This window comes from Theropithecus gelada, chromosome 8 (assembly GCF_003255815.1).
Source record: "Theropithecus gelada isolate Dixy chromosome 8, Tgel_1.0, whole genome shotgun sequence".
NCBI classification, from domain to species: Eukaryota; Metazoa; Chordata; class Mammalia; order Primates; family Cercopithecidae; genus Theropithecus; species Theropithecus gelada.
The window spans coordinates 456,926-475,833 of record NC_037676.1 but is presented as its reverse complement, the minus strand read 5'-3'; positions in this window follow the sequence as shown (position 1 = coordinate 475,833).

Here is an 18,908-nt window from a genome sequence, read left to right as displayed (position 1 = left end):
TGTATCCTTATGTTCATATTGTCACCAGTATTAAAATTCTTACTATTTAGGTCATTGTGTTCATTATCATAATTATTAATTATTTTTCATTTATTTTTATTGGTTAATTTTTGTGGCAGCTGTTATATAACAATCACTAGAGTTTCTCTATTCATGAAAGATGTCCAAGTTAATGGAGGTAACTAGGAGTGTTACTTTACAGCTATGTAAACACAGATAATCTTGGCTGAACTGTGGCTATATTGTCTGGTGTCCCTTTGAAGGTGAAGCCTCTTGTGTTATTCTAAGTGACCTCTGGAGACTGAAACTGTCTCATAATTGCAGGGATGTGGAGAAATAGGAACACTTTTACACTGTTGGTGGAACTGTCAACTAGTTTAACCATTGGGGAAAACAATGTGGCGATTCCTCAAGGATCTAGAACTAGAAATACCATTTGACCCAGCCATCCCATTACTGGGTATATCCCCAAAGGATTATAAATCATGCTGCTATAAAGACACATGCACATGTATGTTTATTGCGTCACTATTCACAATAGTAAAGACTTGGAACCAACCCAAATGTTCATCAATAATAGACTGGATTAAGAAAATGTGGCACATATACACCATGGAATACTATGCAGCCGTAAAAGAGAATGAGTTCATGTCCTTTGTAGGGACCTGGATGCAGCTGGAAACCATCATTCTCAGCAAACTACTGCAAGAACAGAAAACCAAACACCGCATGTTCTCACTCATAGGTAGGAATTGAACAATGAGACCACCTGGACACAGGAAGGCAAATATCACACACCAGGGCCTGTTGTGGGGTAGGGGGAGGAGGGAAGGATAGCATTAGGAGATACACCTAATGTATATGACGAGTTAATGGGTGCAGCACACCAACATGGCACATGTATACATATGTAACAAACCTGCACATTGTGCATATATACCCTAGAATATAAACTATAATAAAATAAAATAATAAAAAAGGGACGATGAAAATAAATGAAATGTAACATGCAGCATGTGAGATAATGTTTTAATACATATCTAAAAATGCCTTAAAATTCAACAGAAATAAAATAAAATCTTCTATAACTTGACAAAAGGAAACAACAAAAATTACAGACTGGAAAAACCTGGCTGACTGGAGTGATGTCCTGTCTCAAGAAGGAACAAACAAACACACAAACAAGCAAAGGATTCTGAAAGCAGAGAATCAAACAGATATTTGTATACCGTTCTTCCTACTAGCACTCTTCACAGTAGGAAAAGGCAAAAACAACCCAAATGTGTCACGAATTAATTCATCAGTTTTTTAGGATCTGAAATACTGCCTCAATTTTCAGTTACTCATTGTGGGGTGGACCTGCAATTACATTTGGTCCAAAATTTTATGCTGATGAAGGTAGAACTGTCCTGCATTTTCAGAGGGACAGAATTCTGGTGTTTCTCCAGGTTCCTTGGCTTACCAGGAATGAAGATCCAGGAAGAATGTATGTGTGTATGTATGTATGTATGTATGTACATATGTATTTCCTCTTTTTAAATTTAAAAAATACGGGATACATGTGCAGAACGTACAGGTTTGTTATGTAGGTATCCTTTGCCATGGTGGTTTGTTGCACCTATTGACTTATCCTCTAAGTTCTCTTCCCTCACCCCCAGCCCCCAGCGGGCCGTGTTGTGTGTTGTTCCCCTCACTGTGTCCTTGTTTTCTCAGTGTTCAACTTTCACTTATTAGTGAGAACATGCGGTGTTTGATTTTTTTATTACTATGTTAGTTTGCTCAGTATGATGGCTTCATCCATGTGCCTGCAAAAGACATGATCTCATTCCTTTTTATGACTGCATAGTATTTTATGGTGTATATGTACCACATTTTCTTTATCCAATCTAGCACTGAAGGGCATTTGGGTTGGTTTCATGTCTTTGCTGTTGTATATAGTGCTGCAATAAACATATGTGCGTGTGTCTTTATAGTGGAATGATTTATATTCCTTTGGGTATATAGCCAGTAATGGGATTACTGGGTCAAATGGTGTTTCTGGTTCTAGATCCTTGAGGAATCACCATACTGTCTTCCACAATGGTTGAACTAATTTACAGTTTCCCCAACAGTGTAAAAGCATTCCTCTTTCTTCTCAGCCTCACCAGCATCTATTGTTTCTTAACTTTTTAATAATCACCATTCTGATGGGCGTGAGATGGTATCTCATTGTAGTTTTGATTTTCNAATCTCTTTCTTGTCCATTTCAAAGCATAACAAAAGGGAGGCAGCAAGCTAACACGCAAAGGTTTGGTCACTGATGCAGGGGTATTAATGGGCAGGAACCATGTGATTCGTTTAACCAGGTCAGAGAAGCAAAGGAAATGATAGTCATTTATTGAAGACCACTCTGACTCGCAGAGTGTTAGGAATGTGAAAGCTGTACTCATAGGGCTGGGCATATTTCTTATCAAACACAGCTCAAAAGAGCCGTCTCACAGAAAGGTTATCAATGACTCTCCTCTCCGCAGGTGCCTGGAGTTTTACAGTTGTCTACCGCCAGTCCTAAAACTGCATGGTAGTCATTCATTCGAAACCCAATGTAACACTCAAATCCAACACCAAACCCCACATTTCATGACTATCACATTCAATAATTTGCCTTTTTTCTTTCTTCAATTTTTGGCCAGCCCTCTGCATTCCCTCTGTTTGTAGCCCTACCTGGCGCCGCTGGTTCTGGAGCAAAATTGTCCACCTCGGGAGCTCGGGCTGCTGGTCCGTGTTCTGCACGGGGCGCCCTCGTTGGCCTGCGCAAGAGCTGTGGGGCTGGCTTGGCCCTTGCAGGGCATAGATGGTCCCTGACAGTCCCAGGAGCCCGCGGTCGCGCCCCAGGCGCTCGGATCTGCGCGGAAACTGCGCCTGGCAGAGAAGGAGCAGGGGGACGCCCATCCCACCCTCCGCTCTGCACTGTCGGCCAAGAAAACCCAATTCCAATTCCGAAATAAAAGGATGCAGAGGTGTTCCACTAGCTCTGTCCCTTCCTGCTGCCGGCCCTAAAGGGGTGGCCCCGCTATCCCCAAGGCTCGAGGACCTTCCCCGCCCAGGAGTCCCGAGACTCCCCCAAACTGCGATTGCCAAGTTCCAGGTGAGGCAGGCAGGAGCCTGGGCCTCCTGGCCGAGTGGAGCCTGGCGGTGGAGAGGGCGAAGCCGGTTTCATTTCCTTCCTCCGGGACCCAGGAAAGTCTGGCGCCCGGAAAATACCCGGCCCCGGGTAGGGGCGACCTCAGGAGCTCCAAGCATCTGTCTCCCAGAAGCCCTACAGAAGGGTCCTGCAAGACCTGACCTGCTGAGGTCCCTTCCTTCCACCCTTTACCCTTCGGGGTACCTGTTATTCCTCCGCGAGCCCCACTAGGTTATTCCTGGGCACCCCGCATTGGCCTCCGGCCTTAGAGCACCTTCGAGTTTTCCCAGCCTAGAACGTGGGGACTCCACAATTATTCCCCTCCAAAGACTCCTCCCATACCTGTCTCCTGGCATCAGCGACGCTGACACACCACGGAGACCGCCCAGGCTGCCCCCTTCCCGGCCCCAACCACCTCGGAGTCTCCACAATGACTTCCCCAGGTCGAAGGCTGTGCTGAGACCCTGCACAGCGAGCCGGACGCAGAGGATAACCCTCCAGCACTCCCTCAGACATCCCGCCCACCCTACAGGGGAGACCAGGCCCCACCCACCACTCAGGCGATGGCTTCCCCCAACCACCCCTACAAAGATGCTTTTCCGGAGACCCCGCACAGGGAGCCTATGTCACGCAGGCGCGACCCTATGAATCCCTCCCCAGACATCCTCGGGCCCTCTCCACAGGGAGACCGCACAAGCGGAGAACTCCGCTGGAGAGGATCCCCAGACACCGTCCTCACAGCCACCACCACAACCAGAAAGACCCAAGGGAGAATCGTGGCCACCAAACCCGTGTCCACACACTCCTCCAGGCCGCCATCTCCAGGACCCCCACTCATGGCCACCTCACCCCATGGTGACCTCAAAATGCTCTCCCTGCATTGCAGGGAAAAGAAAGGGAGAGTCCAGCCAAACTTCCCGAAGGAGAATCCATTTTCCTTTTATTTGTTATGCGCTGGAGCTCAAGTGCAGAGTGAGAAGGGTTTTATAGAAAATTTCAAGTTCTTATGTATAGGTTTGCATGGAAATTTAAACATTTAATGATAGGGATAGTAGATAATAAACCCATCCTAAATACATTATCACTAGGCTTCAGCAATTCTTATTTTACCATTTATTTTCAACTATCAACTCCAAATATCCTAGTAGTATTTTAAATCATATCATTAATTTTGGAGGAATTAAAGTAAGTATATCTAACAGGTGAAGATAAAAAAGAAAATATCATTATCACATCTAATACAATTTTTAACAGATCAATTTGTGTATTCACCAAAGAGTAGACTCTACAATCACTGAAGGCTTTGCATGAAATGTTTTCATAGGTTTAGTCTAATATTTCATTTTCCGACACAAAATGTCAATACATGAAAATATTCAATTACGTATTATGGTTGGAAGTCTAATATTTCATCTTCAGACACAAAATATCAATACATGAAAATATTCAATTACATATAAAGGGCCATAGATTATGGTTGGAAGAGGAAGTCGCAAATCGATAGTGGATATTCCAAACCACTGCACTGTGAAAGTAAACACAAGAAAGAAAATAGGGATTCCTACTGTTCCTGATAAAAGGAAAGGAAAGGTAACTCCCAGAGAGCCACTCCCTCACTTTGCCATATTCAAACCTCTAGAACAAGGCACAGGTTTGGCCGTACCCAAGGAAAGATGAGGATTCAGGGTGTAACAAAAGACAGCACGGATTGTGGGGCATCTTAGATTTCTGCCCCCAACATCTACCCTTGCACTAAAACTTGATCTAACATCTCACATTGGTGGGGATCTGGTGTTCTTGTAAGAAAAAAAAAAAAAAACTCTCAGAAAGTGTTTCCCTTATAGTCTCTGAGGCAGCTGATCCTCAGCACTTTCTATGTTGGAAGCCAGAAAATTCTTTCTTGATTGAAAAGGGAGGCAGTCCTGTGCACCACAGGATTCCCATTGTGGACTGCATGTCAGTGGGTGCCACCAGTTATTACAACCAATGTCTGAGCAAGCTTCCTCAGGATGCAGAAGCCACTGCCATGAGAACCGCTGCTCCTCTCCATATGTGAACTGACTGACAGATGCAGGCAGCACCAGCAATCTCTTGAACCACTGCAGTGCACTGGAAAATGTGAGTTGTGGTGTGTCCCTGTGTTAGAATTATTGAGGGGCTTTTGTTTTGAGACCATACAATGCACCAGGGCAAGATTAGCTGGGAAAATGATCTTCTGATAACATTTTGAACCCAGATGCTCCTCCTCCTTTGTTGTTTTCCTGGAACTGGGTAAATTCAGTTTTCACTTCCGTAGCTCCCCTAACAATCCCAAGGCCTGGTCTTCTGCTGCTTCCCTAGGTGGTGTGACCATTATCGGCCTGGGGGAAGATGAGCTGATTTCATCTCTTCTTTTATAACCATGACATGAGGGCCTCATTTCACACACACAGATTCCCTCCAAAGACTAGAAGAGCAGGCCTGAGCTACCTTGGTGCTTGAGGTAATGACAGCCTGGCCCTGATGCCACTCTCTCTTCCCACCATTGTTGACTTTTGGGCCATCACGCATTCAGTGTCTCAGTGGACAGAGAACCAAACCCAGGTACTCTCACAAATGTGGAGCCAATTCTAAAGTTTTTTGAGCTCCAGCTCAGCTCAGACCACTGACACCTGCTTGAGACTATGGGTGACTGTGGACACCACTGGCACCTGCTTGAGACTGTGGGTGACTGTAGACTCTGAGCTGGGATGTGCTGTGTCCATGCGACACTCTTCCTCCCCAAGAGTTGTTCAGGAAGGTGGTGCCCTAGGAATGCCATCTGGAACCAGTGGAAGAGGAAGGGCAGGAAGCACCTGGCACCCACTGTTGATACCACCATGACCCATCCACAGTGTGGTAACTGGGAGATGTTTCCTCTTGATGAAAATCCTAAACACTAACAATAACAACAAAAAACAAAAAAGAAAAAAAGAAAATTCTAATTTTTTTTTCCGGCAGGACAAGTATTTTCTTGTCTTTATAGTTGAGAAGTTCAGGATCTTGTAAGGCTAATTTCTCTCTTTAAGATAAGATGGCATTAGGGCACCGAATACCAATGAAATTCATGCTGATCGCCCTTCTCACAGCAGCGGCATCTTGATGCAAGTCTTTGTATTCACATGGCCGTGACATAGCCTAGGAGAGTCATTCAAAGAGAAAACAGGTGCAGTTTTAAAAAGGGTTCCAACATATTTTAAAAGGCATTGCTGATGAGAAGCACATATACAGATTTCTTTAGAAGGTTCCTTTGCAGCTGCTTTGGCTGAGGTTTACACTGCCAGGTCCTGAGGATGCTACTCCCTGCCCATTCACTAAGGTGAGCTCCTTTAAGGGCTACGAATAGCTTGCCAGAGCCAAGAGGAATTTATCTTATTAAGTTATTTTAAAATTGGGCTCATTGCTTGATGATACTGTCACATAAAAATAAAATAGGACTCCCAAAGATTTCAAGAGTATTGTGACAAGCACCTAACAACTATATCATCTGTTACCTGTGCACTTGTTCCTTCGACATAATAAACATGCACTTGTGCCAAAACATCAATTTCCTCAGCGATTCAAATTCTACCCAATCCTGATTAGTTACCAAATACTCAACGCAAATTTTAATGAGGCAGGTGTGTGCTGGGCTGTCTTGGAACATTCAAGAAGTCTCATGACTGGAACACCAAAATATGCTACTTTACTTGCACATTGTGGTAGAAAAGTGTATTATTCTAAAGTACCACCAAGATACCAGAGAAAGTGGCAATTTTAAATGTGTCGATTTCAGTGGTAATTTTCCTGTATACTCACCAAGAGTCATAAGCCATAAATCATACGTTGCCCCATGAAAGTTACTATTTTCATTAAAAACCCATGTCCTTCCTACCCAGTATTTGAAACACTGGCACCTTATACAGTCTAAGTACAAGTCTCTCAGCCACTTCTGCTTTGTCTAATAAACTCATGGGACTGCACTGTGCTATATACACTAGATGATAACATGAATTTGCAAACTGCGTAAGTAAAAGACAGTCAAGAGTGGTAAGTGTAGTGTGTATGTAGATATAATTAGGAATACAATTGCATTTATTCACATATTGTTATGTGAATGGGTAGAGGTTAAAAATAAAACCCATTAAGAACAGACTAAATTTAATTAANGAGTTCCCTTAGGGCAGCTGCACAACTCAAACTCCATGCTCATTCACAAGCCCCGCAATAGCAATCCCACGACAGGAGTGACGGGTGCCATTTATTAGCTCTGAAGGACCTCCAGGCATTTGTACCAGGACGACAACAGGAAGGGCCTTACTGAANATTAGAGAGCACTTAAACAGCATTGGCGAGCCCTCAACTTCCTGTCACCTTTACTGGTAAGCTGGACCTGCTGACACCAATACCACTTGTCCTCCTGGGTCAGTGAGGAATTTTCTTTTTTAACACCAGCTCTTCTATCAGCACGGTGGATCCCATCCCACTATTGCAGAACACTGTTCCCCAAATCACCTCTTCTTGAAGACTTTCTCCCTCTCTGCCAGAGATTTTCCCCAATACAAATGTGTTTCCTGTTCCCATCCTGCTCCCCGCAGCTCCCCAGAGGCATCCTCTCATTTGCTTACAGCATCAGGCCCTGTTGCCAGCTCCTCACCTCCCATCTCTCCTTAACCCACCTCACCCACCCCCATCACTCTCCTGAGACTCCTCTTGCCAAGGTCCTCAGAGTCTTGACACCTACAAACCAGAGCCTTTCACCCCAAGGCTCCACTCCCCAAGCTGGCCCTCATCTTGTCCAGGGAATTGTCATTGACCTAGCTCCTGGGGACTAATACTTACATGTGAGTTACCCTGCTCCAATCTGTGTGCAAACACTCTGTGCCCACCTTCACCGGTAGGCTGCCTGCTTCAGATTCTGAGCTGCCATGGATCACAGCTCACCTGTATTACTCTCGTTGCTTCTTGGTCCTCTTCTCTGCCCCAACCTTCCTCCTAACTATGGTCTACTCTCCCCAAGCCATCACCATAACCTCTTAAATTAAGAACACTGCACTCCACTGCTCAAGATCTACCATGAGTCCCCTCATCAAACTGGAATAAAACCTGAACTTCTTCCCATGGCCTGCAAGCCAAAGGGCTCTGTGAGCCATGGCACTGCCTGTGCGGCATCACCTCTTCCGTTCTTTCCTTCATTCCTCCCACCTCACGGGCCCCTGCTGTTTGTTCCTTGAACACACATGAAACATGTTCCTATCTCAGTCTTCGCTCTCATTCCACTGCCTGTCATGCCAGAACTCCTTATCATCCTCGCTTTATAGTCAGGTCACTGTTCAAATGTGACCTCTCTAGAGAGGCTCTTCCTCATCATTCTCAATTAGTGAGCCCCTCCCATCCCTCTCTCTTTATCCTGCTTTATTGTTTTGCTATATTGGAATCTGTTGAAGGAGAAACCAGAAATCTCTCCTGCTGCCTTTAATAGCAATTATTCTGTGAAAAGAAAATAATGGCATCATTTTAAACCATAATGATGATTAAATTCAAATATGTGTATTTACTTTGCTTGTACAGGTTTCTCTTAAAAGGTCTGATGATAATTTCAGGAATTTTTGGTTAGAAACATGGCCATACCCTGAGTAGGAGACCAGTTGTTAAAGATGCTTTATAGATAAGAAATATCTTACCAAAGCTATGATTGCACGTGGAGCTGTTAGTTTTGTGACTTGAAAAAGAGTACAGAAATATCTGAAAATACAGTTGCATTTGGGATCATCCTCGAAGGATTTCCCTGGAGAATTTCCTTGCTGAAAGAAGAAAAAAAGGCAATATAAATATCCACACAAGAAAACTTTTTAAGTACTCCTAAGATGGCAGTGCTCCCATTTGTGCCAACATGTCCCTTAAAATAATTTTGATGGGATAAAATGTCTTTTAGTTTTCAAAAATATAAACAGCGGGATCTTAAAATATTTTTGGTTTCCTGTAAACAGAGATGCTAAGGTGGTCCTGCGGCTATCATATGTCTGAAGAAGGAAGTTTTAAAATTTTTATAGCATTTAAACTGATTTAAATTTAAATTGTTGTCTAATTCTATTCACAGAGATTGTGCACATGTGTCAGGACTATTTACAAACATTTACATTGTTTGCTGCTATAGAAAATTATCTTTTAAAATGATGCATTTTTTTATCTGGATGGTATATTTACTCCCCTTAGCGCACGAATTAAACAAAGCTGCAAGTCAGCTCTTACTCCAGCATGCCCACTTGACAACATTCTTTATATAAGATGATTAGACACAACAGAGGCGAGACTTAAAGGTGGGTGATTTTGACTTCAGCATGAACTAAACACAACTCTATGAAACAAAAATAGAACCTCAAAGAAAGTGTCACTTACTGAAAGTGGATGTATTGGCTCGTCAAAAATGGCCAGAGATCTATTTGCGTATCTATAAAATAAGAATGTGCATTTAAGAAATTAATTTGGGAATTGTCAACATCTTAGTAAAGTATCTGCTGGGAGTAGGGCATGGAGGGTGGAGGGAGATACATCTTGTTTGCTTTGGTGAAATGTGTTCATCAAAACAGTTTTTGCAATTTTTTCTCCTGGATCCTGGCCTTCGGAGGGTTTCTTGACCTCTTTTTCTTCAGCACATAATGTCCTGAACTGTGAAGTCTTTTCTACATTGATGATCCAGATTTGCCTTTAAATATCGACCCCTGCTAACAGGCAATGGTAATAAACTACATCTGTTTTCACCCCTCTAACCTCATGCTGGAACACAAGAACATTTTATAAAGCAGTAGTGGTTGGCAATAAAGTTTTAGAGCTTTTATTAAATGTGAATGAGATTCAGATTTCCCAACTATTTCTTTATTATACTTTTATCATATTTGTTTAAGTAGTTTGAGTTACAAACTTAATTGCCTTTTTATTTTAAAAGAGGCCAGTCTTTAATGAACTTTAAAAATGTAACATATTGTGTGCTCACTTAGGAAACCAGTGGTTCTCCAAATGTGGTTTGTGGACCCTGAGATTCCCTAGGAGGCCCATGATGTCAAAACTTTTTTTTTTTTTTTTTGAGACAAGGTTTTTCTCTTTCACCCAGGATGGAGCACAGTGGTACAAATATGGCTCACTGCAGGCTTGACTCCCTGGGCTCAAGCGATCCTCCTGCCTCAGCCTCCCAAGTAGCTGGAATGAAATGTGCACACCACCATGCTCAGCTAAGTTTTAATTCTTTTTTGATATAGATGGGGTCTTGTCACATTACCCAGGCTAGTCTCAAACTCCTGGTCCCAAGTAATTCTCCCATCTTGGCTTCCCAAAGTGCTGGGATTACAGGTGTCAACCACCACCTATGGCCCAAAATGTTCTTATAAGAATACTAATTAAACCTGAGAAGCTGCTTGAAAATAAAACATAAAAATAATTTATTACTTTCTAAAAGTAGTAAGACATCGCTTGCTTTCTCACTGTTCAACACTTGTAATAATTGCATGAAAGCAAAAGTGGGTAAAACTGCTGGTTTCTCAGTATGAATAAGGGCCGTGGTACTGAATTATACTAGTATTCATTCCGCTCTTCACCGCCCTTGCACTTTTTATTAAAGTAGCCAGCTTCGCTTAAGAATGTCCTTGATGAAACAGTAAAAATTAATGGTACTATTAAATCTTGACCTCTCTTTTTAGTACTCTAAGTAGAATGTTCACATAAAGCACTTCTGCATGCTGAAGTATGATGTTATGTTAAAGAAAAGCACTTGTAATTTAACTGCGAGCTGAACAAGCCAATTTTTCACAGAGCACCATTTCTATTGAAAGTATGACTGACTGTCATTCTCAAAAAGAAGTCAAGTGAGTCTGTCATTTCAAGAAAAATAACAAGTATTTGTTGTCCATAATAAATCTAATGCTTTCAAGCTAAAAATCAGGACTTGGAAGACTCATACCTACTACTGTGAGCTTGGCAGCATCTCAATCCGTGAAGCCGTTTTTATATTCGTGGTGATGCTAATGAAAGTGAGTTTTTACACCATACATAAACATGAATTAATATTTTCCAAATAGCCAATGCATAATATAAAAGCCAGCAAGGGGAAAGATCCATTCAGTGTACACGAAAGATCAGTGAGTATTAGTGGAATGAATTCATTGATAGGTACAATCCCACTATAGCTATTTTAATAAATCAGCACTTGTGGAGCTTTGGTGTGGTTAAAAATACCCACAATTACCTGAAAGTTTAAAAAATATATCTTTTTTGTACTATATATTTGCATGAGGCTAGGTCATCTTTTTATTGCTTCTTTACAATAATTAAGTGATGAGCTGGAGTAACAAGGCAGGTTTTCAAAGAGCTCACCTGTGCTTTATGTTGTAATATATTGCCAAAGTCACACTGTGGAGGGAAAAAAAAATATTTTTAACTACTGATTTTGTCACTTGTTTGGCCTGAAGATATGTTTTAAAAGGGGGAGGAAGGAACCTTCTCAACTGCCCTGAAATCCTCTCATTCCAAGCAGTACTATATGAGCACTTTTCTTTTCCTTTAGCTCTCTGGCTTTATAGCGAAAATAGGAGAACCAAACCGCTAGGCAATGTGCTGTTAGAAGACGTTTCTGCTGCTGGTTAGTGTATATACATAATTACAGATTTTCCCTGTCATTTGCTCTTCTACCCATAGAACCTGTAATCTTGTGCAAGTCACTTACATCCATGTGTACATATGCTTATATTTAGACCATACAGTAATGTTTTGCTTTTTAAGTGGCTAGGCCCTGCATTTCAACTGATTTAGTTCACCACCACCTACTCACCCGTTTGTCATTATTTCCCTAAAAGCACATAATGAATGTGCTTTATACCAATTAAGGTAATTTAAAATCACCTATGCATAATTATTAGCAGGAAATTTATTAGTAAACATAATGCACAAAAAAATGAATGACACTAGTAACTATCCTGAAATAAGTGGCACTAAACACACAGTGTAACACTGCATCATACAATATTCATGACAGATATTTCCACGTTAGTTTAAACAAAATATTAGTGAACAAATACAACTCTTCAGATGTATGTTACTGTGGTCGTAAGTCATCCTCGATGTTGTGTGTCAGCAAACAGGGGCTTCCCTTGGATAAGTTCTGTGCTTCCATTTGCCCTCAGCATTTACAGCATTTAAAATGGGGCTCAGAATAATTTGAGGAGGCAAACTTGAGTTGTAAAAAGTAGGCCTTACAACATTATTAGCATCTAAGATGGATATTTCTATAGTGCCTCAAACAGTTTCATCTCCAAATTGATTTTAAAATCACATAATTGGAAGTTACATGCTGAAAAGACCACTGAACCTTACATGACACTCCATGAACCACCCATTTTGCAAATAAGAGAACCAAGGCTTCAAACTGATTTGCCCAAGGTCCCCACATAGTGCTTTTGTGAACTGCAAGTGTTCACAAAATCCTATGGTATGGTTTCAATTTAAGCATATGCACACATACATAGAAATGACTCACACAGATGAAAGGCTCTATGGGTAGAAAGAAGAGCAAATGACAGGGAAAACGTGTAATTTATATGTTAGAACCATCACTCCTCCATGCAAAGGAAGCAGTGGCCCCCATGTTTGCTGCACACTGGATCAACCAAGGAGCTTTAGAAACGGCCTCACCACCAGCTGGAGATATTGTGATTTAGTTGGCGTTGGACATGATTCGGGCATCAGGGTTGTTGGTAAAGTTCCCCAGGTGATTCCAATGTGCAACAAAGTTTGGGAATGACTGAGTTAGGGTTAAGGTCAGAATCATCTGGGATGCTTTTATTCATATAATGATGCCTCACATACTTAAGCATTTTTCTAAAAGGCTTGTGAGTGCCCAGAGATGGAAGGAATGTGGAGCTGGGAAGATACATGTGTTTGCAGACATATATTTTGAAGAAACATATATACATGATTCTAATATGGCCCAATCATCCCTTGGAGAACAATGGACTAGTAACCATGAAAAACATTCTTCAAAATCTTTCGAAAAAGCCAATTTGCTGTATTAATTTGCTCAGTAAACCTTTATTTCATCAAAAGTAAATATACCAAATGATCCCTTCTAAAATTTGAGAGCAAATTAAAACTAACTGTACTTCAAAAATAGACTTCTAGGCCAGGCGTGGTAGCTCATGCCTGTAATCATAGCACTTTGGGAGGCTGAGTTGGGTGGATTGCTTGAGCCCAGGAGTTTGAAACCAACCTGGTCAACACAGCAAAACCCTGTCTCTAAAAAAGAAAAGAAAATTCTATTTTAAAAACACTTGTAGGAATTAGGCTACGCTGGAAGAAAAAGCAGAACCTCTACTTGTTTGAGCAAGGTGAAGCTTAAAACTCCTTTTGAATGACATAATGAAACATCAGAATCTTTTGAAATCAGAAGAAACCAGGGACTCTAGCCAAAACAGAGTGGGTTTTTACTTAAGGCTGAATACAAACATTAAGTGATGACTCCATAGAGGCCAAAGCTCAGGGCTTTAAACACTGGTGGAGTCCAGTTCCTGCTGAAACACAATTTGATCTCAATAATTGTTATATATGAGAGAGGGAAGTGATATTATTATGAGTGTAAATTTACCATTTATAATTAAAGTAGAAGTTACTGACAAATTAGCTTTAAAAGGTAGTACAGTGGAAACAAAATTAAGCTTGTAAGCTAGTCATGGTTATAGACAGGAAATTTGCTAGGGATAAGGACATTAATATTCTAAGGGAGTACCTCTCAAACTGTTTTCCCGAAAATCAACACTCATAATCTAAGGAGATGTTAATAATGTTCCTTGGACACATCCAATGGCACTGGGCTTTGTTGTGGTTTTTAAAATAAACTCGAACCCTTCGTTCGAGGGTGCTTTGAAAAGACATGTCTGATTGTGGCCTATGAAGTGCTCATGCATGATGGGAACAGTTAAATGCAGATAGACTGTGCACCACTGGAGGACAAGCTGTTCCTTCTTCCAAGAGTAGTTTCCAAAGTAGCACCCATGGTCTTAGGCCTCTAGCCCATAAAGAACTAATAATTTTTCCCAGAAACATCCAATAAAAGGCACCTCTCCTTCCCATTGCGTTCAACACTGTCATAACATAAATGCATCAAATGAATAGCTATGGATTTTCTGGGGTTGATTCTTTGGTAACTGGCTTTCTCTTCCACCACACAGTGTCTAAGATTAAAAGAGAAACAGAAAATTCATATTCGGGTCCTGGAAATCCATATATCATTGAAATCAGTTTCTTAAACTGCTTGCTGGAAAGGGCAACCAAACGGCTGAAATGATAGAGGATGGCTGGGATGCTTTTAGCATATGGGGGTCTGTCACTCAGCCCTCGGCAACCTCATCGTACTCACCTTTCCAGTGTGTGTCTAAGATCAGGCTTGCTGACTGTGCTGTTATCTAGCAATATGGTGGAACATGAGCTGTATTTTCTATCAAGATGCCATGGAGGTATCTGAAGGAGAAGGAAGATAGAGGAAAATGTTTACAGCAGGCTGAACTTACAAAAGTGTGGGCTTTTTACCTTAGTAAAAATGTCAAACAATAAAGCATTAAGGTATTTCTTATGTCCTGTGACCTGCCTGAGTGTGGTATCATGAGCAGCTCTATGGGACACTCATTGGAGGTGTGTAACTCCTGCAGATTATGTTTGAGGACTGGGTTATGAAATTCTGCCCTTGCTATGATACCAATCATCAAATCTGGAAAGCCTCCATTATGAATTCCCTTTATAAATAATGGGAAAAGTTTAAAATAAGATTTCCTGCTTTTTTTTCTATTATGCAGTAAAAAGCAGCTATTTTCTATTTCTTTTATTCATTAACTACAATGAAATGTCATACATTAAATAATACTGGCACAGGAGCATTTTTAGTGCAATAAATAAAGACCTCATAATACATTCACTAAATTACTAATCCTAAGTCACTCATTCAAGAGACAGTGTGATGGAACCAGCGTTTTAGAGTCAGAGACTCTGTGCCCCAGGGCGGCTAGTGACCAAACAAGTCAGTGGCCATAGATTTCTCTGGGCCTGTTTCCTTGGCGGAAGATAGAAAAAATACTGCTTTAAGATGCTCTCACATCTAAAAATCAGATGATGGAAACAACTTTGAGAATTTAACTTTCACTTCATGTTTACATAAGACTGCTGTTACATTACTCGAATGAGAACTTCAGAGAATACTTTGCATTCATTTCAAAAGTTGATTAATTTTATTCTGTAAGTTATTTGACACACATCATGGCACTGTCCTGCCTCACTCATGCTGCTCTCTGCCCAGAATACCAATTTCTTTCACCCTTGTCCCAGCAGGTTTCACCTCCTCCGCCTTCTGGGATCCCTCTGCCAGCAGCCACACCACAAAATATTTCCGATTTTGTGTACTCGTTGGTCTAATGCACTGTGTGTTACATGATAGCAATTGTCTGCAGAGCATCCTCCTGGTGAGAAAGTAAGCCTCTCCAGGGGAGGGAGAGCCCTTCCTCCCCTACCTGCAGCTGCTGAGCACAGAATGTGGGAGAAATTAAGGAGTTCAATAAGTGCTTGGCAAATTATTTAAATCAGTTACAATTTGGAAGGTAAATCTTCCTACACTTACAAATCAATGAAAATTTATCTGCAGTGCTATCAGAGAGATAACAGTGAATCTTTTGAGCCTTCTAGAAAATAAACTATCTCTAAAACACTTTAAAAGTATCTATTCACTTGTCAAGAGTGCAATAGTCAATATGGAAACTGCCTCATCTATGTTAAGAAAATGCATTTCTTGGCCAGGCACGGTGGCTCACTCCTGTAATCCCAGGACTTTGGGAGGCTGAGGCGTGTGGACCATGAGGTCCAGAGTTCAAAACTAGCCTGGCCAAGATGATGAAACCCCGTCTCTACTAAAAATACAAAAATGAGCCAGGCATGGTGGTGGGCGTGCCTGCAATCCCAGCTACACAGGAGGTTGAGGCAGAGAATTGCTTGAACCCGGGAGGCAGGGTAGCAGTGACCCTAGATCATACCACTGCACTCCAGCCTGGGCAACAGAGCAAGACTCCATCTAAAAAGTAAAAAAATTAAAAAATAAAACTCTCTTAATAATAATGCCAGTAACCAAATCCCAGGCACCAAATAGTTGAAAAGATCAACAGCATTATTTAAAACCACAAAATACCTATTATTTTAACTTTAAAAAAAAAACTCAGATTAGCCTTCTTTTTGGGATATGCTTGTCTGCATCATGTTATCACCCTCTTCCATCAGGGTCTCCCACAGGTACATGAAAGACAGGGTAGGGAGAAGATCTAGTGGTTGTTTATAAAAGTACACAGCATTTGAAAACTGCCTGTAGCCAATAATCAGAAATATCCATACAGTCTAACACCATTTACTTGTTTCAGATGCTTCTGACTGTAAATTCACTTATTTCTTAACAAAAATTCCAGATGTTTTTGAGCAATATTACTATTTGAAGGACCAAATTCTCCTTCAAGGTAGAAATGTTTTAACTCTAGCTAAACTCTTATGTCTCTTAAGCTACTCTATTAATGTGTATACTTTATATTAACAGTGTATGTGTGTCAATGAATATACTTCGATTGTCTCAAAAAACAAATATAGCATGAAAAATGAAAATGGACTCATTCAGATACTTCTATTCAAAGTGAAAGAAGGTATCCCTTAAGGTCACTACTATTAGGGATAACACAGCATAATACTACATGATAACAAAAGTCAATTCTGAGAAAAAATCCATTTATGAGAATAAAAAGAACAGCAAAATAATATACCAAAACACAAACTAATTGGTATAGCTTTAGGTGATATCTGTCCACATTTTCTTCTATTTAACATTTCTTACAATGAACGTATATTGAATTGTGGATTTTTTTGAGAGGAAGTCTTGCTCTGTTTCCTAGGCTGGAGTGCAGTGGCCTGATCTCAGCTCACTGCAACCTCTGCCTCCCACGTTCAAGCAATTCTCCTGCCTCGGCCTCTCATGTAGCTGGAATTATAGGCATGTGCCACCATGCCAGGCTAAGTTTTGTATTTTTAGTAGAGACGGGGTTTCACCATATGGGCCAGGCTGCTCTCAAACTCCTGGCCTCAAGTGATCCCCCAAAGTGCTGGGATTACAGGTATGAGCCACCGACATGGTGGCTCTCAAGATCACTTTTTTCTCCCTACTTTTTTACAAGACATGTTTCAGGTATTTTTAAAATAATTAATGACTTTTAGCTAACTTAAAAATTTCTAACACTTTGTGCACTAACAAAAACAGCTCCATCTATGCTGCACAGCAATGGGGCCACATGGCATGTATGGAGTTTGGATAGAATTCTTACACAAGGCCTGAGTGGAAAAGTGTAATATGCTTATTATAGGTATAAACAGAAATTGTCTGAATTAATGTCATAATTATGTCAAATTTAAACTTAGATTTACACTTACATATAGGTTCTAAATTTGGATTAAATATGATGTATTGACCAGAAATTTATTTTCTCTTCTTTCTGAAATCTCATTAGCATTCGTCATAAAATAAACATTATACACAGGACCAGGAGACAGGATTGACAGCAGATGATTCTGAGTCAATGCTGCAAGGTGAAAAGCAGACAGAAGAGTGGCAACTGACATGGAAGCACAACTTTGGAGCTGACAGGGAGTGACTTGAACAGAAACAAGCAATATTGTTTGTTTTAAAGAACACAACCCAGGCTCCAAACTCAGAGAGGCACATGGTACCTGGGAAGGTAGGGTGAAACATACAACAGAAGCCAGCAAGGTCAACTGTAAATCTGTGCTTAGAGCCATAAGTCCACCTCTCCTCTCATAAGGAATTTGGATGTGTATTATCTGGATATATTATACCTGAGGATATCTGGGCTCAGAGCTTTTATTCCCAGGACTAAAACCTGGGAAATGGGAACAAATTGCACACACAAAGTGAAACTGTATCTTCCTTCCCAAACCTGCTTCTGGAAAGCCAGCAGCCAGGCTTGCACTGCCAAGGCAGAAAATTTGGAGACCCTTCTTGGAAGAAAACTGAAACATCATACCCTCACATAATACACTGATGTCCCCCAAATGAAAAGCTGGCTCGACTTCCAAATCCCCACAGTGAGACCCCTCGGGAAACAAAGGTCCTGCTTCCAATTAGAGAAAGCCAAAGACCACCACACATTTGAAAGAAGCCTCCAATGAGAGATCAAAACAATAGGAGAAAGGAATTCCTGGGACCAGTAAAAATTCAGGAGCAAAACTATTTTAAAAAATTTTAAAATGTCCTTAAGGAGTTAAAAAAAATCAATAGAACAGTTAGTGGAGAAAGTCAAAGGATCTCTAAGAAGCAGAACAAAAGACAAATTGGAAAATAGGAGGGGAAGAAATTAAAGATCAATACAGAAATACTGGACTAGGAGGCCCAACATCTGAATCATAAGAATGCTAAAATAATAATAATAATAAAACAGAGAAAATAGGAAAATTCTCCAAAAGAGATAGTCTGCACACTTAGTGGCCACAATAAAAGGTCCCCTCCAGGCTTTATTATACAATTTCAGAATCCCAGAGATAGAGAAGGTCCAAAAAAGCTTGAGAAATGTAAAAATTGGTTACGTATGATGTACCACACAATGGTAACAGTTTCAAGAACAGTATAATGAAAACACAATAGAAAATTTCTTCTGAGCTATGAAATTTAGTTTTCACT